Source organism: Equus asinus, chromosome 13, assembly GCF_041296235.1.
Source record: "Equus asinus isolate D_3611 breed Donkey chromosome 13, EquAss-T2T_v2, whole genome shotgun sequence".
NCBI classification, from domain to species: Eukaryota; Metazoa; Chordata; class Mammalia; order Perissodactyla; family Equidae; genus Equus; species Equus asinus.
The window spans coordinates 7,606,904-7,633,254 of record NC_091802.1 but is presented as its reverse complement, the minus strand read 5'-3'; positions in this window follow the sequence as shown (position 1 = coordinate 7,633,254).

Sequence of the window (26,351 nt, the reverse complement as noted above, 5' to 3'; positions counted from 1 at the left end):
CTTGCTTATATGGTTGCTAGTCTTGAAAATTATCTCCCTCTCATTATTGTATTTATCCATATCATCTTCTCCTTCAAGACTCCAGTCCAGAACTCACTTCTCTTTCTCCTTACTCTTCTGTCACATTGAATCTCTGGAATTTCAGTCATCTTTCTCCATGCATTGTTAACATCTTCACATCACCCCCAACATATACACAGATTCACATAGAGGTAGACTCTGGATCATCCACAGGTTTATCTGACTTGATGATCCAAAGTGACACTGCTAAAGACATTAAGAGTTGAGTAATGGGAAAGAAGTACAAGATGGTTTCCTTAAGTCTCGGAACAAGAGGGGATCAGAGAAGCAGGAGTATGGAGCAGGAGTTGGGAGGCAGGTGCCTTCAATGCACATTATTCTACAGCTTCACATGGATCCAACTTTCCAGAAGGTATTATGTTTCATGAGCTCAGAATGGATAATTCTCTCATGCAAAGAAATAGACAATTAGTAGACCTTGCAGTATCCGACCAATGCACCAAAAGAACAAAGAAGGGCAGAAAGAGAAGCTTAAGTTCTAAGAAAGTTGCATCTAATCATGTTCAGCTTATGAAAAAAGTATTTCTTCCTCATTTATACGTGTATTATCACTATGCCAATTATTCTAATAGAGGAATTTTATTACAAGGTGGCACTGAGATTGCATTTTAAGGAAAAAGAATCATTTGTTCATTCATATAGAAAAAATATACTGGACAACTGTTTTGTATTAGGCACTAGAAGTCTTAGGTTTGGTTCCCTGGAAGGCCTGAGTCAAGGATTCTGTGTGAGTTTTTTATTAAGAACATGCTCCCAGGATGAACGGAAAAGGGAGCAGGGGTGGGGGGCGGGGAGGATTCTGGGATTTCCTTTGTGTTTTGAAGAGGCAGGGAGAGAAACTGACGAAGTCAAGAGCCTTCTGTCCAAGCTCTAGTTCTGGCTCTAACTAGTGATAGCTTTAGATTAGTTCCTTCAAAAGCTTTCCTGAAAGCTTTTGAAACTATTAAACAGTATAGCGTATAAATTTAACAAATGCCCAGTGAGAGCCTTCTGCAGGCTAAGGACAGGGAGATAAAATTGCAGAAACGGAGGATCCTGCCTTTGGGAGATTCACAGCTATAAAGACAAGCTGGATTTGTGGGTCAACACAGCAGCCACACCCATCCAAGAAGGGTACCAGCCAACCCTGGAGCAAAACGGAAAGATGGTTGCTAGTTAGTTTAGGTTTCCACGTGTGGTTTTTTTACATAATGGAAATGTGTCCATCTTGGGCTGAAGAAGACAGCACTCTAGAATGGAAATAAAAAAGTCACTTCTCCCTGATCCAGCTCCTGCCTCTGATGAAATCAGTCTTGATGAAACAACTCAAGATTTCCGTTTGAAAGCATGGAATCTTTTTTTTCTTATCAGCTTTATTGAGGTACAATTGACAAATAGGAATTGTATATATTTAAGGTGTACGACTTGACATTTGGTGTATATATAGTGAAATGTTCACCATCGTGAAGCTAATAGATCAATCATCTCATATAGTTATCATTTTCTTTCATTTTTTTTGTGGTGAGAACTCTTAAGACCCACCTTCTTAGCAAATTTCCAGTATGCAATACAGTACTGTTAAGTGTTGTCATCTTGTTGTACATTAGGTCTACAGAACTTCTTCTTCTTGCATAAATGAGACTTAGTGCCATTTGGCCAACACCTCCCCATGTGCCCTTTCATCCCATCTCTTGTAACCATCGTTCCACTCTGTGAAGGCATGCCATCTTATTGCCTGGCTATGGCACCAAATAGTTGTCATGTTCAAAGCACCTGCATGTTTGGACCTAGCCCTCTGTGAGAAACCTTCAGCCGGAGGAGAGCAGAAACGGGTTCAAATGCATAACAGTGAGGTGCTCTTGGGTATCTGAAACTTGCATTGTTAGGGAAAAAAATCTGCACACTATCCATCACTCATTCATTCATTCAGGAAATGTTTACTAAGCTCCTGCTAGATGCCAGGCATTGTTCTAAGCCATGGGGATTCAACAGTGAGTAGAACAAACATAGCCTGTATCCTCGTGGAATCTATATTCTAGTGAAAGGGGGGCAGGCATAAGAATAATAAATAAGTAAACATAACAGTGTTTCAGGTGATGAGAGTGTAATGGAAAAAAATAAGCCAGGGAAGGAGTGGGGCTGCTCTGATGTGTGGGGTGGTCAAGAAAGGTCTCACAGATAAGACAGCATCCGAGAAGAGCTCTGAAGGACTGAGCCACACATAGCTGGCAGAGCCTGTGTGGGAGGCATGCTTGTGTGTGTGTGTGTTCAGAGTGTTCAAAGAACAGACCAGTGTGGCTACAGAGAACCCACTGAGGGGGAGAATGGGAGGTCACAGTGGTGTAGGGCAATTGTTTGCAAACTTTGCTGTATGTTAAACCTACCTACGGAGCTCTTCAAAATCCCAATGTCCAGGCCGTCCTCCAGATCAGACTCTTTGGGCTTGGGACCCAGTGGTCAGTGGTTTTTAAAGCCCTCAGGTGATTCTAGTGTGCAACCAAGGCTGAGAACCAGCAATGAGGAGCCCTTAGGCCATTGTGAGGAGACTCAATGGTTAATTACGTCTGTCAAACTGACTGGGCCACATTGCGCAGATATGTGGTCAAACGTTGTTTGGATGTTTCTGTAGGGGTGTATTTGGATGAGGTTTACCTTTAAATTGGTGGACTTTGACTAGAGCAGATTGCTCTCCACAATGTGGGTGGGTCTCATCCAATCAGTTGAAGGTCTGACTAGAACAAGAGACTGGCCTCTCCCAAGCAAGAGGGGATTCTGCCAGCAGATGGCTTTTGGACTTGAATTGCATCACTGGCTCTCCCTGGGTCTCTAGCCTGCTGGCCCACGCTGCAGATTTTGGTCTTGTCAGCCTCTATAATTATGTGAACCAAACTCTTCAAACAAGTCTCTGTCTAGATATGTGCACATTCTATTGGTTCTATTTCTCTAGAGAACCCTCACACAGGAAGGTTATAAACAGAGAAGGGATAGGATCTGATTAACCCTTTAAATAAATCCCTGGCCGCTGTACCGAATTTAGACCACAGCGGAGTCAAGGGCAGAAACAGGAGACCACTTTGGAAGACATCATAATAATCCAAACAAGAGTTAACAGTGGTAGCCTGGACCCGCTAGTAGCAGGGGTGATGTGTAATTGTAGGATTCTGCATTATCTCCGAAGGTAGAGCCACCAGTATTTGCTGCTGGATGCATGACAGTTTTGCTACAGTTTATTTAGGGCTTCGTCAAATCATAGGTTAGGTCGGCCACTTACTTTATTTGATTCAGATCACATGAGGCCAAGCAGAAAAGGGCCATAAGTGTTAACAGACACATGCAATAAAATGAAAGCCTGATCCTTAGAGAATTCTGGCCTCAACCAAACAATTCAAACATTTTCAAACATGCTGGAATAAGCAAGAAACAAAACACACTTTGACAGATAATTTATTCCTAAACTATATGTATCTTAAGTGTAACTGAATCCAGCTGTTTTTCCTCCTTTGCTCTTTCGCTCTCCCATCTTCTTGATGAGGCACTGACAGCCCCAGAACACGGCGAGTGTAGTGTTCGCACAGCAGGACGAAACGTTTTGTTTTTCACAGGGACTCTGACCTCAGGAGGCTGAGTTTTCTTCTATAAATCATCACCCAGACATTCAAGTGCAGCCACAGTTGGCAAGGACCCTCTACTCAACCCACCTCTGGCATGTGCCATGAAAAGCCTCAGTCAAGGTTGAAGAGAAAGCTCTTTCTGTCCCTGTCCTCTGTCCCTTCTCTGTTTCAGCCCCACCTATTCATCTCAGGTCCCAGAACCTGCCTGCTGTCTTTTGCCCCAGGGTCTTCATGCAGGTGTCTCCTCTGTCTGGTGGCTATTTCTCTCACCGGCTTCACCCACTCCAGCCCTCAGTCTGCCACACAGAGCCTCTGGCCAAGGTGGGGCGGACTGTGTCTCCTTCAACCTCTGCTTAAAGGCTTCTTTTGTACTGAAGCACTCCTTAAACCTCCTCAAACTAGGATGCTTCCCCTGTTACTGGCCTCCACAACGACCTTGAAGATCCATTTTTTTAAAAAACACCTAGCACACCCATATGCATTCTTATAGTATCTATTTTTATCCTCCAGGCTCCAAAGCTCCTTAAGGAAAGCCTTGAGCCTGCCTGGTTTACTTCTGTACGCCCAGCCATCAGCATAGTACCTTGTAATCTTGACCATTCATTTAAGAATTTTTTAAAAATTGCTATGTGCCTCGCACTTTTGTGTACTAGACCCTGAGTATACCTTGGTTCTCAGTAAAGATTTATTGACTGTGATGTCATTCAAATTTAAACATATCTAAATTCTTGATTGTTTCCCTAAAATCAGGTCCCAGTCCCAAATTTCTAGTGTCAACAGGAGGCATTGTGATTCTCTCTCTCAAGCTAGAAATGCTGCTTTCTTCATTTCTTGTATGAAGTACTGTCAAGTCTTATAGGTTAGTCCTCTCAAGTGGTCCTTATATTCACCTCTTCTTTATTCCTGCTCATACTAATTAGTGGTCCTTGTCATGCCTCAATGACTAAAATAACTATTCTCATCCTTCATTCCTCCCTAGAGGCAAATGTCAGGAATTTGGTCCATATCCAGTCCACAATTCTATACTTTCATAGACATATATATACACACACACGTATACATATACACACAATATGTATATCATATGTATGTGTACACGTATATACCTACGTTTATGTGTATATATATTTATATATACAAGCATATATATATATATACACACGGGCACACATATAAACGTGTGTATGTACAAACATAGTTTTGGGTGCTTTTAAACATTTACTTGAATGACATAATACTGTATATAATATGCTGCAGCATGCATTTTATTTGTTTTGTTAATTTTTTGAATTGCAGTAACATTGGTTTATAACATTATATAAATTTCAGGTGTACGTCATTATATTTCGATTTCTGTGTAGATTACATCATGTTCACCACTCAAAGACTAATTACCATCCATCACCACACATATGTGCCTAATCACCTCTTTCTCCCTCCTCCCTCCGCCCTTCCCCTCTGGTAACCACCACTCCAATCTCTGTCTCCGTGTGATTGTCTGTTGTTGTTTCAATCTTCTACTTATGAGTGAGATCATATGGTATTTGATTTTCTCCCTCTCACTTATTTCACTTAGTATAATACCCTCAAGATCCATCCATGTTGTCACAAATGGCCAGATTGCAATATTTCTTATGGCTGAGTGGTATTCCATTGTGTACCATGTATACCACATCTTCTTTATCCATTCGTCCCTTGATGGGCACTTAGGTTGCTTCCAAGTCTTGGCTATTGTGAATAATGTTGTGATGAACACAGGGGTGCAAGTATCTTTACACACTCGTGTTTTCGTGTTCTTTGGATAAATACCAAGCAGTGGAATAGCTGGATTGTGTGGTAGTTCTATTCATAAGTTTTTGAAGAAACTCCATATTGTTTTCTGTAGTGGCTGCGCCAGTTTGCACTCCCACAAGCAGTGTATGAGGGTTCCCTCCTCTCTACGTCCTCTCCAACACTTGTTGTTTCCTGTCTTGTTAATGATAGCCATTCTGACGGGAGTGAGGTGATGTTTCATTGTAGTTTTGATTTGCATTTCCCTGATACCTAGTGATGTTGAACACCTTTTCATGTGCCTGTTGGTCATCTGTCTATCTTTGGAGAAATTTCTGTTCAGATCTTTTGCCCCTCTTTTAACTGGGCTGTTAGTTTTTTGTTGTTACGATGTGTAAGTTCTTTATATATTTTGGGTATTAACCTCTTATCAGATATACGGTTTGCAAACATCTTCTCCCAATTTTTAGGTTGTCTTTTCATTTTGTTGATGGTTTCCTTTGCTGTGAAGAAGCTTTTTAGTTTGATGTAGTCCCATTTGTTTACTTTTTTCTGTTGTTTCCTTTGCCTGGTCAAACATGGTGCTTGTAAATAGGCTGCTAAGACCGATGTTGAAGAATGTAATGCCCATGTTTTCTTTTAGAAGTTTCATGGTTTCAGGTCTTACATTCAAATCCTTAATCCATTTTAAGTTAATTTTTGTGTATGGTGTAAGATAATGGTATACTTTCATTCTTTTGCCTGTGGTTGTCCAGTTTTCCCAAAGCCATTTGTTAAAGAGACTTTCCTTTCTCCATCATGTGCTCTTGGCTCCCTTGTTGAAAATTAACTGTCCATTGACGTGTAAGTTTATTTCTGGGCTCTCACTTCTGTTCCATTTATCTGTGTGTCTGTTTTTGTGGTAGAACCATGCTGTTTTGATTACTATAGGTTTGTAGTACGTTTTGAAATCAGGGATTGTGATACCTCCAGCTTTGTTCTTTTTTCTCAGGATTCCTTTGGCTATTTGGAGTCTTTTGTTGTTTCATATAAATTTTAGGATTCTTTGTTCTATTTCTGTGAAAAATGTTGTTGGAACTTTGATAGGGATTGCATTGAATCTGTACTTTGCTTTAGGAAGTGTGGGCATTCTAACTATGTTAATTCTTCCAATCCAAGAAGATAGTATCTTTCCATTTCTTTGTGTCTTTTTCTATTTTTTTCAACAACGTTTTCTAGTTTTCAATGTACAGGTCTTTCACTTCTTTGGTTAAATTTATTCCTAGGTATTTTATTCTTTTTGTTACGATTCTCAATGAGATTGTATTCTCTTTCTCTTACTTCATTGTTAGTGATAGAAATGCAACAGATTTTTGTATGTTGACTTTGTATCCTGCAACTTTACCATATTCATTTATTATTTCTAAAAGTTTTTTTCTGGATTCTTTAGGATTTTCTATAAATCAAATTGTGTTGTCTTCAAATACTGACAGTTTCACTTCTTCCTTTCCAGTTTGGATCCCTTTTATTTCTTCTTCTTGCCTGATTACTCTGACTAGGACTTCCAATGCTATGATAAATGAGGTGAAAGTGGGCATCCTTGTCTGGTTCCTGTTCTTAGAGGGATAGCTTTCAGTTTTTCTCCATTGAGAATAATATTAGCTGTGGGTTTGTCATGTATGACCTTTACGTTGAGGTACTCTCCTTCTAAACCCATTTTATTCAGAGTTTTTTTTATCATAAATGGATGCTGTACCTTGTCAGATGCTTTCTCTGCCTCTATGGAGATGATCATGTGGTTTTCATTCTTCATTTTGTTAATGTGGAGTATCATGTTGATTGATATGTGGGTGTTGAACCAAACTGCATCCCTGGAATAAATCCCACTTAATCATGGTGTATGATCTTTTTAATGCACTGTTGTATTCAATTTGCTAGTGTTTGGTTTAGGATTTTTGCGTTGATGTTTATCAGTGACATTGGCCTGTAATTTTCTTTTTATGTGTTGTCCTTGTCTTGTTTTGGTATCAGGGTAATGTAGGCTTCATAGAATGAGCTAGGAACCTTCCCCTCCTCCTCAATTTTTTGGAAGAGTTTGAGAAGGATAGGTATTAGGTATTCTTTGAATGTTTGGTAGAATTCACTAGGGAAGCCATCTGGTCCTGGACTTTTATTTTTTGGGAGGTTTTTGATTACTGTTTCAATCTCCTTAGTGATGATTGGTCTATTCAAATTCTTTATTTTTTCTTGATTCAGTTTTGGAAGGTTGTGTGATTCTAAGAATTTATCCATTTCTTCTAGATTATCCCATTTGTTGGCATATAGCTTTTTGTAGTATTCTCCTATAATCTTTTATATTGCCACAGTGTCCACTGTAATTTCTCCTCTTTTATTTTTTATTTTATTTATTGAGACTTCTCTCTTCTTTTCTTGTTGAGTCTAGCTAAAGGTTCATCAATTTTATTTATCTTTTCAAAGGAGCAGCTTTTTGTTTCATTGATTTTTTTTCTATTGTTTTAAAACTTTTAGTCTCTATTTCATTTATTTCTGCTCTGATTTTTATTATTTCCTTCCTTCTACTGATTTTGGGCTTTGTTTGTTCTTCTTTTTTCAGTTCCTTTAGGTGTACTGTTAGATTGTTTATTTGGGATTTTTCTTGTTTGTTGAGGTAAGCCTGTATTGCTAAAAACTTCCCTCTTAGAACCATTTTGCTGTATCCCATAAATTTTGGCATGTCATATTTTCATTTTCATTTGTCTCCAGGTAATTTTTGACTTCTTCTTTGATTTCTTCACTGACTCAATCATTGTTCAGTAGCATTTTGTTTAATCTCCACGTATTTGTGGCTTTTCCAATTTTCTTCCTGTCTTGATTTCTAGTTTCATACTGTTGTGGTCAGAAAAGATGCTTGGTATTATTTCAATCTTTTTAAATTTATTGAGACTTGTTTTGTGGCCTAATATGTGATCTATCCTGGAGAAGGTTCCATGTGCATTTGAAAAGAATGTGTATTCTGTGGATTTTTCATGGAATGTTCTGTATATCTCATAAGTCCATCTGGTCTAATGTGTCATTTAAGGCCAGTGTTTCCTTATCGATCTTGTGTTTGATTGAGCCATCCGTTGGTGTAAGTAGAGTGTTAAAGTCCTCTACTATTATTGTGTTGCTGTCTATATCTCCTTTTATGTCTGTTAATAATTGCTTTATATATTTAGGTGCTCCCTTGTTGGGTGCATAGATATTTACAAGTGTTATATCTTCCTGTTGGGTTGTTCCCTTTATCATTATGTAGTGCCCTTCTTTGTCTCTTGTTATAGTTTTTGTCTTAAATTCTATTTCAACTGAAATGAGTATTGCTACCCCAGCTTTCTTTTCATTACCATTTGCATGGAGTATCTTTTTCTATCCCTTCGCTTTCAGTTTGTCAGTGTCTTTAGGTCTGAACTGTGCCTCTTGTATGCAGCATATATTTGGGTCTTGTTTTTTATCCAATCAGCCACCCTAGGCCTTTTGATTGGAGCATTTAGTCCATTGACATTTAAAGTAGCTATTGATCAGTATGTACTTATTGACATTTTGTTACTTTTTTCTTGATGTTTTAGTAGTTCTACTCTGTTCCTTTCTTCTTCTCTTGCTCTCTTTTCTTGTGGTTTGATGGCTTTCTTTGGCATTATGTTTGTGTTCCTTTCTCTTAATTTTTTGTGTATTTATTATATTTTTCTGACGTGATTACCATGAGGTTCATATATAATATCCTATGTATATAAGAATTATATTAAGTTGATGGTCTCTCGGAGTTTGATCTCTTTCTAAAAGCTCTACTCTTTTACTCCCCTCCACCCACATTTTATGTTTTTGATGTCATATCTAACCTCTTTTTGTGTCTCTGTGTGTATCAAGTTCCCTCTTATCATGGAAATAGTTAATTTTAGTACTTTGGTTTTTTGACCTTCATATTATCTTCGTATGTGGTTGGTCTGATATCTTTACTGTATTTTTGTCTTTACCAGTGATTTTATTGCTTTTTTTTCTTGATAATTTTCTTATTCCTATTTGTGGTCTTCTCTTTCCCACTTAAATAATTCCCTTTTGTGTTTCTTGTAAGACTAGTTTCTTGGTGATAAAACCCTTTAATTTTTGCTTGTCTAGGAAACTCTTTATCTCTCCTCCCATTCTGAATGATAACCTTGCTGGATAGAGTATTCTTGGCTGTAGGCTTTTTCCTTTCAGCACATTAAATATATTGTGCCACTCTCTTCTAGCCTGTGAGGTTTCTGCTGAGAATTCAGCTGATAGCTTTATGGGGTTTCCTTTGTATGTCACTTGTTGCCTTTTTCTTGTGGCTTTTAAGATTCTCTCTTTATCTTTAACTCTCGACATTTTAATTATAATGTGTCTTGGTGTAGGCCTCTTTGGGTTTATCTTGTTTGGTGCTCTCTGTGCTTCCTGTACCTGGATGTGTGTTTCCTTCCTTACGTTAGGAAAGTTTTAAGCTGTTATTTCTTCAAACAGATTTTCTGCCCCCTTGGCCTCTCTTTTCTCCTTCTGGGGCATCTACAATAAGGATATTCGTGTACTTGATGTTGTCCCAGAGGTCCCTTAGACTGTTCTCATTATTTTTAATTCTTTTTTCTTTTCTCTGTTTAGCTTGGGTGATTTCCTCTAGTCTTTTGTCCAGCTTGCTGATCCATTCTTCTGTATCATCTACTCTGCCATTGAGACTCTCTAGTGAATTTTTAATTTCCAGTATTGTATTCTTCATTTCTGCTTGGTTCTTTTTTATACTTTCCAATTCTTTGTTGATTTTCTCACTGAGTTCATCCATTCTCCCAAGATCAGTGAGCATCCTTATGACTTTTTGTTTGAACTCTTTGTCAGGTAGATTATTTCTGTTTCATTTGGTTCTTTTTCTGGGGTTTTGTCCTGTTCCCTTACTTGGAACATATTCCTTTGCCTCCTCATTTTGACTCTTTCTCTGTGCTTCTATCTATGTATTAGGTGGGTCAACTATGTCTCCTGATCTTGGAGAGGTGCGCTTATGTAAGAGATGCCTTATGAGGCCCAGCAGTGTGCTTCCCTCTCATCACCCATTCCAAATGTTCCAGGAGTGACCCCTGTGTGGGCTACATGTGTCCTTCTGTTGTAGCAGGGTTGCTCTTCCTGCAGGTTCCCAGGGAGGCTAGGCTGCCCCCCTGGCTAGCTGGTTGTAATGCTCAGCTGCTTGTGGCTGCTATGGACACTTCAGTCACTTTATTGGGTGTTGGGAGCTGCAGCATCATTGGCTATAAGGTCTAATAACACATTCATGTTGCAGTTCTTCTGTTAGGTCAATAGGGCCCCAGTGTAGCTGCTTGCTAGGCTCAGGTGCTTACAATTGCTATAGGCCTCCAGCCTGCAAGGCTCTTGTCAGGTCTCTCAGTATTGCAGCTGAGTGGGGCTTGCCCCAGGCATGGGAGCACCTAATTGTTTCAGGCTCTGGACCATCAACACAGTCCTGCCCTGTGTGTGTACCCTGACCCCCTGAAGTGGACCCAGTTGCCCCACTGCAGAGGCCCCACACACTCCACCAATGCCCCACACACTCCACCCACCCCTCATGAACTCCCTGCCCTGCAGAGGTGCACCCACTCACCTGGCAGCAGAGGATCCAGGCACCCAGCCTATGCAGGCCCACAAGTTGCCTGAGGGTTTGCTATTGGGTGGAGCCAATCCCTGGGGGCTGTCTGCCCTGGCTGAGCTGGATTAAATTGATGCTCTAGTGAGTGGGGCATACCCTAGGCTAACAGGCTGGGGAAGAACTCCAATGGCTTCTGCCAGCATCTGTGTCAGTATGCCTGTAATAGATCACAATAATGGCTCCCACCAATGTCTCAGTCCCTGGAAAGGTGTTACCTCTCACCCAGAGCCTGTCAGGTGAGTCCCTTTTCACCAAAGGACTGTGTACCTTTCTTTCTGGTGATTTTAGGTTGCTTTCTGAAATGGGTGAATTTGTGCATTGGCCCTTTAAGAGCCAGCTTTTTTTCCTTTATGTCTGATAGGTTTTCTGGGGGTACTCCCTGCTGTTGTTAGTGCCCAGCAAAGCCAGATATTATGACACTTGTCTTGGCTGTGCTGAGTCCAAAAGATGCTTATAGAGGTAACGCTCCCCCGCTCAGGTCTCTCACCCTTCCAGGGAAGGCTTCGTACCTTAGTATTGCTCCCAGCCAGCCAAGAAGCACTGAAACTTGTGAAGGTGTCTTTCTTTCCTCTCTAGAAAGGAATTTCTGCCTTTTCCACCTCAGTCAGGACTGTCCCTTGTTGTGGGGGTTCCTTTCATCTGGTCTTCAGCTGTCTTTCAGAGGTAATTGTTCCAAGAATAGTTGTAAATTTGTTGTGTTCATGGGAGGAGTGAGTTCAGAGTCTGCATACACTGCCATCTTGACGTCAAGTCCTGTTTTGCTAATTTTATCCTATTTAAATGAAATGAATATTTATGACTTTTATAATAATTTTAAAATATATTATAATTTTTTATAAGGAGAAGACTGGGAATTCCTCTTTTAAGATAGTAACCTAAAGACATTTCTGCTTTCTTTTCTTCTTGAAAAGTCTTCAAAAAATAAGAAAGAAAACAAAATCATAAATTCTACTTGGATAAAGCTAGATGACATATATCACATATATATAACATATAACACATATAAAATATATATAACGTATAACATATGCAACTGCACTATGTGTATATGTAAAGTAGAACAAGGAAGGACAAATGATTTAAACAGCAAGGAGGAAGGCAGGATAAACTGTATCTATAGGGTAGGAAGGGAGCAGAGTCAGGACAGAATTCAAACCCAGGACTCACCTCAGATGGAAAAGCTAATAGGAGACCTTCCATTGTAGAGTCACATCCTTAGGGGGAGGGTGACGGAAGTGAACCTCTGACCAGTCTCCACCCTCAGGGACTGCAAGGAAAGTCACCATGGCTCTGAGCACAAGCATGGACCCACAAGGTAGCACACCCCTGTGTTTACCATTTAAATTCACATCACCTGGGGTAGTTCAAAAACCTTCAGTCTGTGAATTTTGACTATAGTGTTCCTCGACTGACAGAAATCCTGAATGCCTGGCAGAAGCAAATAAACAACAGAAGCAATGATTAACTCCAGGGAAAACAAAAGTTGTGCAAGATCCGTTTAATGATGAGCAATATTTATGTAGTTATAACAACGAAAACATTGGGCATGGATTTAATAAAAATTAAAGTATAATTATATTTGGAGAATGAAGGAAAGGGAAGAGGGTATATAAGTGAGGTAAATAATAGGGAGCCGATAGTTAATTTGTAAAATTGATGAATAAAAAGAGAATTTCTATTATTTAGAAATTTGAGATTAAATAACAATGACAGTTAAGGTTAGAACAGTTTGAAAGAGTTGCTTCTGGGGACTTGAAGGAGTAAGGGAAAGGCTGAGTTAAAAATAATTGTTTTCTTTTTGCTGTAAGCCTCTTAGCACTATTTGACTTTTAAATTTATTGGAATAGAATATTTTGTTTAAAATAAAACTCTAAACATGAAGGGGAAGGGAAAATAAATTATGCAAATACAAACCAAGTAAAAACATTGTGACATTAATACAAAAGTAAGATTCAAGGCAAAAAAATATTATATCAGACAAATTTTTTTTGAAGTTTATAGTCTACCAGGAAAATATAAAATCGTGAATATGTGTGCCTCTCAAATACCATTAAAATAGATATATCAAAAACTGTTTTAAATTGAGGAAACAATTCCCAGAAACACAGCAACTTTTGAGGCATTAGCATATCTCTTATAGTCATGATTAAATCAAAATGGGAAATCTTAGTCATGATTACATCAAAACAAGGGGGGAAAAGGATATAGAGAGAACTTAAATAGTACAATTAATAGAGTGATTTTAATAGACGTGTTATCTATTAAATAGAAACTCTATGGACCATACATTCTGACTATATTTCTATAAAACTAGATATAAATAACCAAGACATAACAATAAAGTAATCCCAATCATCTGGAAATTTTAATGCACTGTCCTAAGTAGCTCTTGGAAGAAAGGAAAACATCAATCCTATTAAAGCATGTTTTGATTAAAGCAATGATAATGTGAACACTACAAGTTAGAGCTTGTGGGAAATGGCTAACAGAGCATTATTCAAAGAAAAATTCATAAAGACTTTAATTCCCAGACAGAGTGAAAACAAAATATGTGAACGCAAGAAATTGGAAAAAAAGTAAACATGCAGAAAGATAAATACATCAGGGAATATAGGAAAAATTAAAAGGGGAAAATAAAAAATAAATACACAACATAAAAACAGAAATTAATGAATCAGGATTTGTAAATAATACAATAATAAATATTAAACATTTTAGCTTGTCTAATAATAAAAAAGAGAGACTACTCAAAAATATAACTTTCGGAATTAGAAAATATGTATGATCACAGAGATATCAAGTAGATCAAATACTACAAAAATAAACACTTATAAAACCCAAAGATAATAAATTTTAAAACTCTAGAAAAATATAAATAATAAAAGTTTACTGAAGTGGGAAATCTGAAGTATTTAATCAAGAGAAAAATTGAAAAGAGTCAAGATTACCAGCAACAAATTTGTCAATTCTAGACAATTTTATAGGTGAATTCTTTCAAACTTTCAAGGAACAGATAACCCTCATAGTGTGAAAACTGTTCCACATTCCATCACTTTCTAATTGTATATTGGAAAAACACTCAGTCTCCCTGAACCCGTTTCTTAACTAATAAAATTAACATCATCATGATAAATATACCTGACTATAAAAATGTAAGGAATCATGGACACCCTTAAAAAATACAGGACTTGGGAAGAAACTACAGTAATGTGGTCAATTATAAAATAAATACATAAAATCTCAACACCGTTGTACTATAGCAATTATATTTGGAAAATGTAACAGGGAGAATATCTCATTCACCTGAGTAACTGAAACACCAAAAAAACCTACAAAAATGGTACAAGGTGCACCAATTTCCTGAGGGAGAGAAAAGAATACTTGACTAAATAGAGAGACATAGATTTAGGATTAGCATAGATTTGACACAGTTTGAGGAAAATATGAACTATGTGGGCCCTCTGATACTGAATTTATGATTTTTCTGTGGAATTTACTTTTGCACTTTGAGTGATTTCTGTGAGAATCTTGGCCACGATATCTGCCATGATTTTCAATGAAAAGGAGCATCTACTCTCACACAGTTCTCTGGCTTCTGTTTAGGTTTCCACTGAATGCTAATGAACAAATACATTTTCTATGTTTAATTTGTATTATTTGTGGGTTTGCTTCTATATTCTGGAGAGATTTCTTCTTTTGCCCAAATGGTGACTCATATAAATTAAATACATGAGGATTTAAATGATTAGGTCACCAAGGAGGCACGAGGGACCTCCCAAGAGGCCAGAGCAAACAGCCATCTCCACCACCAGTCTGGCATTCGAGGCAGAGGACGGAGGATGTGCAATCAGACAAAACACATTTCTGAGAAAGCCCAGGGTGAAGGTCAGTTCCCAGGAATCTGTGTTTCTAAAAAATCCCCATGACGTAAGTGATTGCCAGATTGCCGCTGCTTCCTAGGAGTTCCCATGGAGCTGCTTCTTTATCATCCAGCAAGAGCTGAAAATACTCTAATACCCCTGAATTTGGTCCAATAACAGGTGTTCCAAAGTGAGTTAACACAGCATGGATCATGGAATTTTAAAAATAACTCCCTTCAGGCCAGAATAGTACTGTGCCGATCCGTGGGAGTGTGGACGCAAAGGGTGGGCAGATTCTTCAGAACAGGCTGAAATGAATTTCACACACATATCCACCAACTGTATGTGTTCTTATATTCCCTTCTCGATTCATCTCCCTCTTATCTGTCGGAGAGAGATTTTTTTCACCGTCTTTTCTAAGCTCATGTGGTACTCACATTGGTGAGGACAGCACCACCTGTTATTTTCCAGGTCCTCCCACAATACTTTCTTCATTACTGCGTGACAGAACGTGAGTACTGTCCATGTTCAGGGAGTGGGATTGGGAGCTACAGGTACAGAAAAGTCCAAGACATAGTTTCTGTTAGTGAAGGGTTTACAATCTTTGTTGTGTAATCCTGATTTAAATACAATATCCAAGTCAAGCAATATTGGCCAAGGGTAGGTGAGTGGTGAAGAACACGGATGGTAAAGGTGTTTTAGGAGTGGAGAGAATGATCCTTGAGGGCTGATGGAAGTGAGACGCGGAGGAGAACAAATGAAGGTGCCAAAGGTTTAGCGGCTGGCTCGGGCACTTGTATCCTAGGGGAATGGGAACTGGAGTGCTGCTTAATGGGAGTAGGGGCTGGGAAAATACCCCAAACCTCAACCCCATCCCATACTCCCACCTGCCGCAGACATACACCAAAGTAGAACTTTCTGCTGGGCAATGTGGCTTCCTCTCCCTGAATTTAAGATGGTCAGACTCGCATGGTAGACCCTGGCAGATAGCCTGGAAAAGGAGGTGAGGGAGAGCAGCTTTGCCAGAGGGGCCAGGAGGCCGTGTATGGCAATACCTGGTCACAAGACAAGAGGGAGAAAGGCCACAGGCTGAGAGGCCTTTAAATCTCAGCAAACCTCCCTACCGGAACCCCATGGCCCCCAGTGTTGGAGCTCTGACTAGTTTCTGCCTCCTTTTTCAGTAAAGGTTGTAGATAGAGGAAGGAACTCTCTGAGAGTGTCTCTTCTCTCTCCAAAAGCAGGATTATGTAACACGGCTTACCCTGGGCACCTGACCAGGGTAAATTCAAGAGCCACATTCCCCAGGAGAGTTCTGCTTTGGTCTATATTTGCAGCAGGCAGAGTATGAGGTGGGTTTGGGTTTGCGGTATTTGCCCAGCCACTCATAAAGCAGCAGTCCATTTCCATTTGGCCTAGGATGCAGGTACACATGCCTATGTCAAACCTCAGGCACCTCCCTTTGCTCCTGCCCCATCTCTCTTCCATCAGCCCTCAGGGATCATTCTTGCCACCCCAGAACTCCTTTAGCATCCATGGTTTGCACCATTCACTTAGCCAGTGGCTCATCTTGCTTTTCCTTGAAACTGTTTTTAAATCATAGCTACCCAATAAATAGGCTGGAGATGGGGCTCTGGCTCTGCCACTTTACAGTCTCTTCCCATGTTATCTGGGATATGGTAGGGTGGCAGCTATAAAACCTTACCCAGCTCAACATCACTGATCATCAGGGAAATCAAGTCAAAACCACAATGAGCTATCATCTCACACTTGTGAGAATGGCTGTCATCAAAAAGACAAGATATACAATAGACAAGATACGGAAACAGCCTGAGTGTCTACCGATGGATGAATGGGTAAAGAAGTTTTGGTATATACGTGCAATGGAATGTTATTCAGCCATACAAAATGAGGAAATCCTACCATTTGCCACAATGTGGATGGACCATGAGGGCATTATTCCAAGTGAAAGATAAATACTCTATGATCTCACTTATATGTGGAATCGAAAAGAAAGAAACTCATGGAAAAAGAGATCAGATTTGTGGTTACCAGAGGCAGGGGTGGGGATTGGGGGAATTGGATGAAGGTGGTCAAAAAGTACAAATTGCTGGCTATAAAGAAAAAAAGAAAGAAAGAAAAAGAAAAAAACCAAAAACTTCACCCAGGGTGGGAGCTGGGTCATTACATGGCAAGAAGAATTTGTGATAGATCTTGAAGGTTGAGCAGAAGTTCTAGAATTTGAATTTTCCAGGAGGAAACTAGTCTAGAAGAGGAGAATAATGTGAGCACTCACTTGTAGAAGGGAAATCATGTGGCCTTCTCAGAAGCATTAGGAAGTCCACCTTCTTGGCGGGTGTCGAGCAGGAGTGGGAGAGCTGTGGAAAGGCAAACCTTGAGTGTCCAGCTGGGGAGCTCATTAAGACAACATGGGATAATATATTGAATCATATTCGGATCCTTCAGTGTCCTCTTTTGACTTGCTACTCAAAGTGTGGTCCATGGATCAGTACCATGAGTATCACCTGGGAGTTTGTTAAAATGCAGAATCTTGGGCCTCGCCCCAGACCTTTTCAAACAGAATCTGTATTTTCACAGGATCCCAGGTGATTTATGTGCACATTAAACCTTGATAAGCACAGAGTACTGAAAGTTGAACCCAGGAACAGATGGCTCTGAAATGTGCTAAGAACTGGGTTTCCAGTCATTGCCTCAGACCTTCATTTCTCCAGCAGCTCCCTGCATCCTCCACGGAGATGGTGCATCAGAAGTTCTCATGCTTCAGTAAGCACAAGAACAGCCAGATGTGGGTATTAACGTGCAGGTTCTTGGGCCCCACCCTCCGGCACGCCCAGCGATTCTGATGCTGGTTCTCCCCAGACTAGAATAAGAGAAGCACTGAGCTAGAAGGACTGTTTATCCTTGTCAAGTTCAAGATTCTAGAAAGATTGGGGAACTCAAAAATATTAATATTTCTTGTATAAAAACATTCTGGATTTGTTGTATTGGTCTTTAACTTGCCCCAACCCTGCTTTAACTGGACATTCATCATAGTTAAAGTATAAATAATATCATTAGCCTTCCAAGCAGTGATAAAATTAGTAGTGTAAACAAAGCAAGTAAGTGACCTTGGTCAGACCCTTTGCTGACTCTGACCCAACACCTACTGAGACGATTAGTCAGGGCAAATTTGCATAGGGCAAAGGGGCCCTGGGGAGGAGAAAGATTCCCTGTTTATTTCCTGAGAACCATCCAACGCACAGGAGTGGTTCCTAAAACGCCTGCAGATGATTAGGCTCTGGATGTCTAGAGCTTCGGCCCAGCTCTGTGCCAAACTTTGTCATGGTTAGTTTTCTCCAGGAGGAAAGTTCTTTCCAACTTAAGATTTCCTTGCTGTTAATACTCCGGCTCCCTAAGAAGGGAGTGCTCTCTTCCAACAAGACATGATGCAGAGTGGGAAACCAGCCATGGTGGCCGCTTCCATCCTTTGCAAAGATGAGGTCCTTACTGGGCGAATGGTGACTGTGTCCATCGGTTTGAGATAGACAGATAATAAACCCCACCTCTTCCAGAGGGCCTTCTTGACTAGTCAAGGCCACAGTGAGCTCTTCTTTTCCTAAACCACTTGTTTGTGTTACTGACTTGGACCCCTTTCATTGGGCTCCCTTTTTATTGGATTGTTTCCTCCTCCGACTCTTAATTTCTTGATGGCAGAGAACCTGCATTACACTTGTTTTAGTTTTCCTTGTAAAAAAAGTCCAGGATCTGAGTCAGAGGACCTGGCTTATTATCCTAGTTTTAACATAGTGAAGGAGGGAAACACTCCTTCCATAGTCTTTGTAGCTGCTCCCAGGAGAAGGCAATCATCTTAACCCGGCTATGTCAGATTGCAGATATTAGGGGCCACTTTGACTGGTGGGCCATGTGTTAAAAGGCCCAGTTTGCAGGTGAGAGTGTGTGCATGTGTGCATGCATGTGTGTATGCACGTCTGTGTCTGTGTGTGTCCCCATCACTTCCTCTTCCTAGGCAGCTGGAGCAGTAAGCTCAGAGTGTGAAGGCCTCTCTCTCCGCATTCTCATCATCCACATGTCCAACAGGCCAGGCTAAGTGGAAACGAGGCCAAGCCAGCACCAGTTACTGGTGGCAAATTGAGCAGACACACACCTTTCCCTCTTCCACTCCATCTAAGCTAGTCCCAGAATCACGCTCCAGCCTGGCACAGCAGAGAACTCAGCATTAGAAACCAAGTTCACAAGCCTTGCTAGCCTTTGCTCCCCATATCTATTCTTCTCTCAGGAAAATTCCGAGGAAAGGTCTCTGGTATGATCTCCTAGTCTAGTTCCATCAACTAGCTTCTGAATCCCAAGTTTAGCCTCAGCAACTACTGTGTTCTAGCCCTGTGCCTTCCTGAGAATTACATAAACGCTCCAAATCACAGGTTTCTCCCTATGAAATGGAGACCATGGCATTAATGAGCATGTTCACAGAGATTTAAATGAAATAACATTGGCAAAAGCTTGGTAAATTTTAAAAACGTATTCAAAAAGAAATTTCTTATTGCCTTTCTCCTCAGGCTTGGTGTGGTTTCTTGATGAAATGAGAGACAATGAATCTTTATAAGATGGCGGATTGAACAAACGGGTAAGATTTATTTCTCACCTATAATTGATGAATTCCTCACCTATTTATTCACTTATAATTCATCACCTATAATTGATGAATTAATGTATCTATTGAAAGGTGATCTTATATTTTTGCAATGCGGTGTAATGGAGTAGAAATACTCTGATGGGGAGGGAGGGCATATTTATCAATCTCAGGTTGTCAATGAGGACAAATCTCAGGCCCTGCCATCTATGAAGTCAATCTGTTGGAGTAGGCGTCCTTGAAGAGGGCTTCCTCAGTTAAACCAGTGTGATTTTGCCAACACATCATCATTGCTCTAAACAAATATTGATCGATTTTGATGCTGGATGTGGCTATTAAGAGCTTGACGCCCAGAAACATACTTTCAACATGGAAAAACTGGATAAAGACATGGACGTACCCCTCCCACATCAGAGGACAATCTAGCTCGCTTGTCTAATCTGTTGAATCTTTTCTACTCAAGATTGTAGGAGACAAGACACTGACAAGAAGGACAATCTCCTGATGAACGCCCTCAAGGAAGCCTGCTGTACTCTGTACAGTGTCACCGCCTTGTGTACGGGCCAGCTGATTCCAATCTCCACTGTCACCGTTGACTGCACCGTGAGGCTGGATCGGCGCATCCTCTCACTGCGAGCCCTCACGTCCACTTCACACTGTCAGAAATCAAAGCTGGTGGAAGTCCCACAGGAATTCAGGCCAACCTCTTACAGCTCTCTCTCTCTATTCTGCTTTCTTCTCTTCCCCTGCAAGCATATTTATATCTCTTGTCCACTAAAACAGTAACAAATCTAACAAAACAAAATAACTTTTCTCTTATCCTACTATCTTACTGTAGTCGCGCTGCTTTCCTCTTTCCTTTTGGTGTCATTTGTACGCAGAGTACTCTACGCTATCTGATATAGTTTCTCAACTGACAACTTTCTTTTTCATACCTTTTGCTGGGACCACCCTACCCAAATTGCGTCCTCAGAATGCTCACAGTGGCCGCTCAGCTGGAAAATCCAATACCTATTTTGTAAGAATTGACTTCCTCGCCCTCTTCGCAGCATTTGACCTTGTTATATGTTATTTTAAGTTGTACATCTTTTTATTTTCTCTTTTCTGATGCTTTGACATCTTGGGGCTTTGCTGACCCTGGAGGGACTGTCTCTCCCAGGGCTAGCCAATTCCTAGAGATAGTTATCAACTCGCCCTCAAGGGTACTTTCAAATGAAAGCCCCAACCACCTCCTCTGTCAGGCTCTCACTTAGGGCCACTATTCTCTTGCCCTAATGACCCCAGTGCCAGGAACCAGACTGTGCCCCAGAGCTCGCTGAAATGATTCAAACTAGCCAATCCTAAGCCTGCTCAATCTGCCTCATATGTTCCTTCCCACAGAAACCACAATAAAGGCTCTTAACTATGTTTTCCCCTCACTCCCTCTGCCTCGTGACTGAGCCTAGTGCCTCCCATGTGGCCCGGCATGACTCCTGTTTCCAGGGATCCATGAGTACAAAACCTTCCTCCAAGAAGGTCATTTCCGTGTCCGTGTCTTATCATAGCCAATAAAATAAATCCCAAGTGCCCTTAAAACATATGTCCTCTTTTTGGAAAGTGTCATCTCCCTTGCAGCTCTCTAGTCTCGTAACTGCTTCCTCTTGTCCTTTTGCATTATTCTCCTTTTGTTTCTGATTTTCTTACAGAAGCTCTGGAATCAGGATCATACCTACAAGCTATGGGATTTCTAGTGTGAGACGAGGTGGATGGTAAATTAGAAACAGCTTTGATTTTGCTTTTCTTAGAGTAGGGAGAAAGCATTTAGGGAAGATGAGGGCTAGAATAAACTCTTGTAACTGTACATTGAATATGCTCAACCTGTGATATGAACTCAAAAATGCATCTTTATTTCTCACAGTCTCTTTAAAATTGTCCTTGCCATTGGTGACAATGACAAGACCCAAGGTAGAGAACTTTAACTCCCATGCCAGTCTGAGTTTAGGTATGAAAATGACCGATTCAGTGCAGTAACCAAAACTCCAAACTCAGCTTTGTGTTCTACCATTTTTGCTTTCCCTACGAGGACTAGCTACGCACTGCCTAGGGAGGTGCAGTCAGGTGTTTCTTTATTTCCAGCTCATGTCAACCATCATCTTACTAACTTTTGCTTATGTACTTTGCAGAGCTGGAACACAAGAAGAAAGGAAGAGAAAATGAGTACTCAAATTTCTTAATTGACTGACACTGTCACAAGATGACCTTGCTCTCTTAGCACCTGACAAGTATTAAAGTTGGCTCTGCCTCCACAGGGTATTTTGTGAGCTCTCCAGAGACTCTGGCTGCTGGGCCCTCTGACTTTAAATCCTGGGCCTCTCTTTTGGCTTCCTCCGCTCTCAGCCCCTAGATTTCTGGCTGTCCACTCTGCACAAAACTTTCTCTGTTGGATTCCATTGCACTTTCAAGCAGTCCCTCTTGGACAGGACTTAAAATAGCTCTAAGACAACATTCCTGCTTAGGACCTACATCTGATCCCCTTCCATTGGAGAGGAGCACAGTCACTTCCCAGACACACAGGCCACTCTACCTTTCCTTGTTGTTCTTCCCAACTACACGAAAAGTATCTCGAATGCTCTGAGTGGTCTCATTTCAGTCCCTCTATGCCCTGCCCCCTCGGTGGGCAATAGAATTCAACCCAGTGACATCTCTTTCCCGGGAAATCTTTTCCCCTCTCTTTGGAACAGAGCTTTGGAAATGCTCTCCCTCCAACTTTCATTTGAACCCTTTATCCCTCCAAGTCTCACCATCAAAACTTCCATTCTAACATCACATAACCTACTTTTAAGAGTGAAAGAAAAGTGAGAAGAAAATTCTTAACTGACTTTAATATACCTATGTTTTTAATGATCTTCCTTTGAATTACGTCACTATATATATTGAAATATATATAGTATTTACATATATATATATATATATATATAACATAGGTATTATGTTTCTTCTTACAAATGTGTTGTAAAGAAGCATCAGGCTATACTGCATAACATTTAGTTTTCTACGCCTGTGCAAAATCTCTCTGTTTGGACAAAGCCGTGATTTAGATCAGTGATTCGCAACGCTGGCAGCACATCAATATAACCTGAGGAACTTATTTAAAATTCAGATAGCAGGATCTATTCCAGACCTCCTCAATTAGGGTCTCCAGGCTATCAGCATTTTTCTCAAGCTTCACCTGTGATTCTCTTGCATCCCTAGGTCCTCGGGTCTCCTGGTGGTAGCTAGACAGAAATACCAACTCCACCTGGAAGGATGTCAACAGCCTCTGATGGGCAAGTCTTATGAATTCAAACTTATAAAACATTAGACTCCCCTGTAGTTCCATTGGGAGTAAATCCCACAAAGTGTTGTTTTCATTTATTTGTCCCCAAGGCTTCTCTTTCCTTGGTTTTCTCCGTGCCAGAGGAGTGAAGCCACCTCCAGGTTTACCAGTTAGGTCCTTGTTGAATCTGTTGTTAAGGAACGTCCCTGTTTAACAGGGTTGCTAGGAAAGCCTGAGTCATAACCTTCAACCCCATAGTTTCTATGTTCCAAGGCTAAGTCCCTTGTTAACCAGTTTATCCACTGGTTCTTTACTAGGCTTGACTACGTGGGCCTCTGCTGCCAATTCTCTTGTTTTGTGTCTCGGTAGCCTTGGGGATTTTAAACATTTCACCCCTTTCTCTTTCTCCTTAATTAGAGAGTTGACATTCTCAGTGGTTCTCATCAGTAACCTTTGGTTATGAAAAATTATATCGAAAGTTCACGACCATTCAAATGTTTTGCCAATCTGCTGTTTTGATTTTGTCTTCAAACAATGGTAAAGAGCTCCCTCTGTTCTAATTCATAGTCTCAACTTTGATGCTGTGAGTTCCTTGGGGGGTCTCCAAAGAGAGGTAGGTGGTGCTGGCTAAGGGAGGACACATATCTGGAGGCGAGAGTCTCTGGCGCTAGCAAGAATTTATACCTCTCTTTTTCAACATCCCTGGAATCTAGCTGATTAAAAAAATTCTAACTCTTCTCTCTGCTCTGATCTTCCCCAACCTTCACCCACTTTTACTTCTCAGTTCGCGCAGTTACTAGAGTTGCTCTTGTTAATTGTAATCTCCCCATCCTCATTCTCCCCCATCCCACCCCACCCCTCGCTCCTTTATGGCTTCTTGTTATTCACAGATAGAAGTCCAGAATGGGCATATCATTAAGTTCCCATACAGCATGGTGCCAAAGCGCATTTCCGATTTTGACTTCCATTTCTCCCCACTATGGCTCCTGGAATTTTCCATTTTGCCATGATCCTTCAAATATGCCACACCCTTTCATGGACACATGCTTTTCCCCATGGCTGGAATTGGGGGAGGGGAAGGGAACTCATTAGTTGAGCTGCTACTATGCTCCAGGCACTATAATAAATGTCTTTCTATGTATATCATTCATGTCTCTCAGTAGTCCTTAAAACACTTATTTGCAGCTCTATTTTATAGGAAAATAGATGGTTTAAATAATCTCGTTTGAAATCACATGACTGGTAAGAAGCAATCCTCCTCAGCTGAGCTTACTCGTCACTTTTCCACGAAATCTCTTTTAATTTCCTCATGGCTCATTGCTATCACTCCTTCATTCATAATTATTTATTTATGAGTATTTATTAGGAATATACTTTATGCAAAGAACTATGCTAGGTCTGGGGCAGGAGCAACACAGAACGTATTCTTGCCCACAAGGAGTTTACATTCTCATGGGGAGATAAATAATAAACCAGTAAACAAATGACTAAGAAAATTAGTGTGGTAAGCTCTGTAGGAATAATAAATAAGGTAATAGCAGGTGACAGTATCTAGGGGGAACCTACTAAAGATACAGAGTCAGGAAAGTCCTCTATGAGGAGATGATGTTTGAACTGTGACTTAGAAAATGACAAATACATAAAGTGCTAGCGAATGAACACGCCAAACAGGGAGAGAAGTAAGCACAAAGGTCCTGGGGCAGGAAATAACTTGATATGTTTGAGGGCTACTTTTGTTGGAGTGGTAAAAGAAAAGGTAGGTTGGCACCAGGTCATTTGAACCGTGAGGCCACTTTGGATTTTATTCTAAAAACAATCTAAAAACCTTTGAGAGATTTTAAAAAATGGTCTTATTGAGGTATAATTAACATGCAATAAGCTAAACATCTGTGGTTTGATGAGTTGATAAGTTTTGACATATGTATACACCCATGAAATTATCATCGCGCTCAGGATAGTGAACACATCCATCAACCCCCAAAGTTTTGTGGTGGTCCTTTGTGATCCCCAGTCAGAACCTGCCAGACTGCAACCTCAGGCAACCACTCATTTCCTTTCTGTTACTATCAATTAGCTTGCATTTTATGTAAATAAGATCGATTACTTGGGTCTTTATAGTGTGTACTTCTGCGTGTGTAGCTTGTAGGTTTTTCACAGACACCTTTTAGCAGGTTAAGGAAGTTCTCTTCTTTCTTGACTGAAAGTTGTTATCAGGAATGGGTGCTGTATTTTGTCACATTTGTTTCTCAAACTTTTGAGATGATCAGCTGTTGGGGTTTTTTTAAGACTGTTTTGAATAGTAAGCCAAAATTACATTCCTGGACTAATCCTTACTTGATTGTGATTTGTTATCCTTTTTACGTATTCTTGGATTAAATTTACTAAGATTTTTGTTTAGAAAATTTGCACCTATGTAGTTTTCTTTTCTTTTAATGTCTTTTTCTAAGTTTGTTATCAGAGGAATGCTGGCCTTATCGAATAGTTTGGGAATCAGCCCCTCTCTTCAATTTTCTTTAGGAGTTTGTTCAGATGGGTACTATTTCTTCCTAATGTTTGGCAGAATTCACTAGTGAAGCCACCTGAACCTGGAGGTTTCCTTTGTTAGAAGGTTTCAAAGTACAAATTCAGTTTTTAAAAACAGATATAGGACTGTATATCGATATACGTTATATATTTCTTTTTGAACAAGTGTTGGTCTTATGTCTTTTAAGGAATTCGTCCATTTCTTCTAAGTTGTCAATTGTATTGGCATAAAGTTGTTCAGAAGAAATAATCCTTTCAAGATCTGTTGAATCTGTAGTGATGTCACACCTCTCATTCCTGAAATTGTTAATGTGAACACTTCTCTCCCCTCATCCTCCATGAGTCTGCCTAGAGGTTTATCAAATTTATTGATCTTCACAAATAACCAACTTTTGATCTCATTCATGTTCTCTATTGTGTTTTCTGTTTTATATTTAACTGATGTTTGCTCTTTATTATTTCTTTATCCTATTATTTTGAGTTTAACTTGTTTTTTCTAGGGCTTTTTAGGGGTTTTTGTTTGTTTGTTTTTAAGGAGGAAGCCACGGTCAGTGATATGAGACCCATCTTCAGGTGTTTTCGACTCTGGCTGGTGGGAAGAGAGATCATTTCCAGTCTCACGTGACCTCTGAGGAGTTGCTCCCTCTAACCCTTTTGAGCGTGTTTCCCCTGCCTCCATTGGTTTTCTCACAGGTCTGCACTGAGTAGCACTCAGCTCAAAACTCATAGAGGACCCTCTGCAGATCTCCGGAGCTCTCTGTCTGGGAAACTCTCCTGTCTCCAGCACTCTCCTCTGAACTCAGGCTTCCTCGGCCCCTTGGACTCCTGATACTGTTGCCTCAATTCAGGGAGACCACTGAGCTTTTTGCTTGCCTGTCCCTCCCCCATGGCCTGGAAATTCTCTTCAGGCAGGAGGCCGGGGCAATCATAG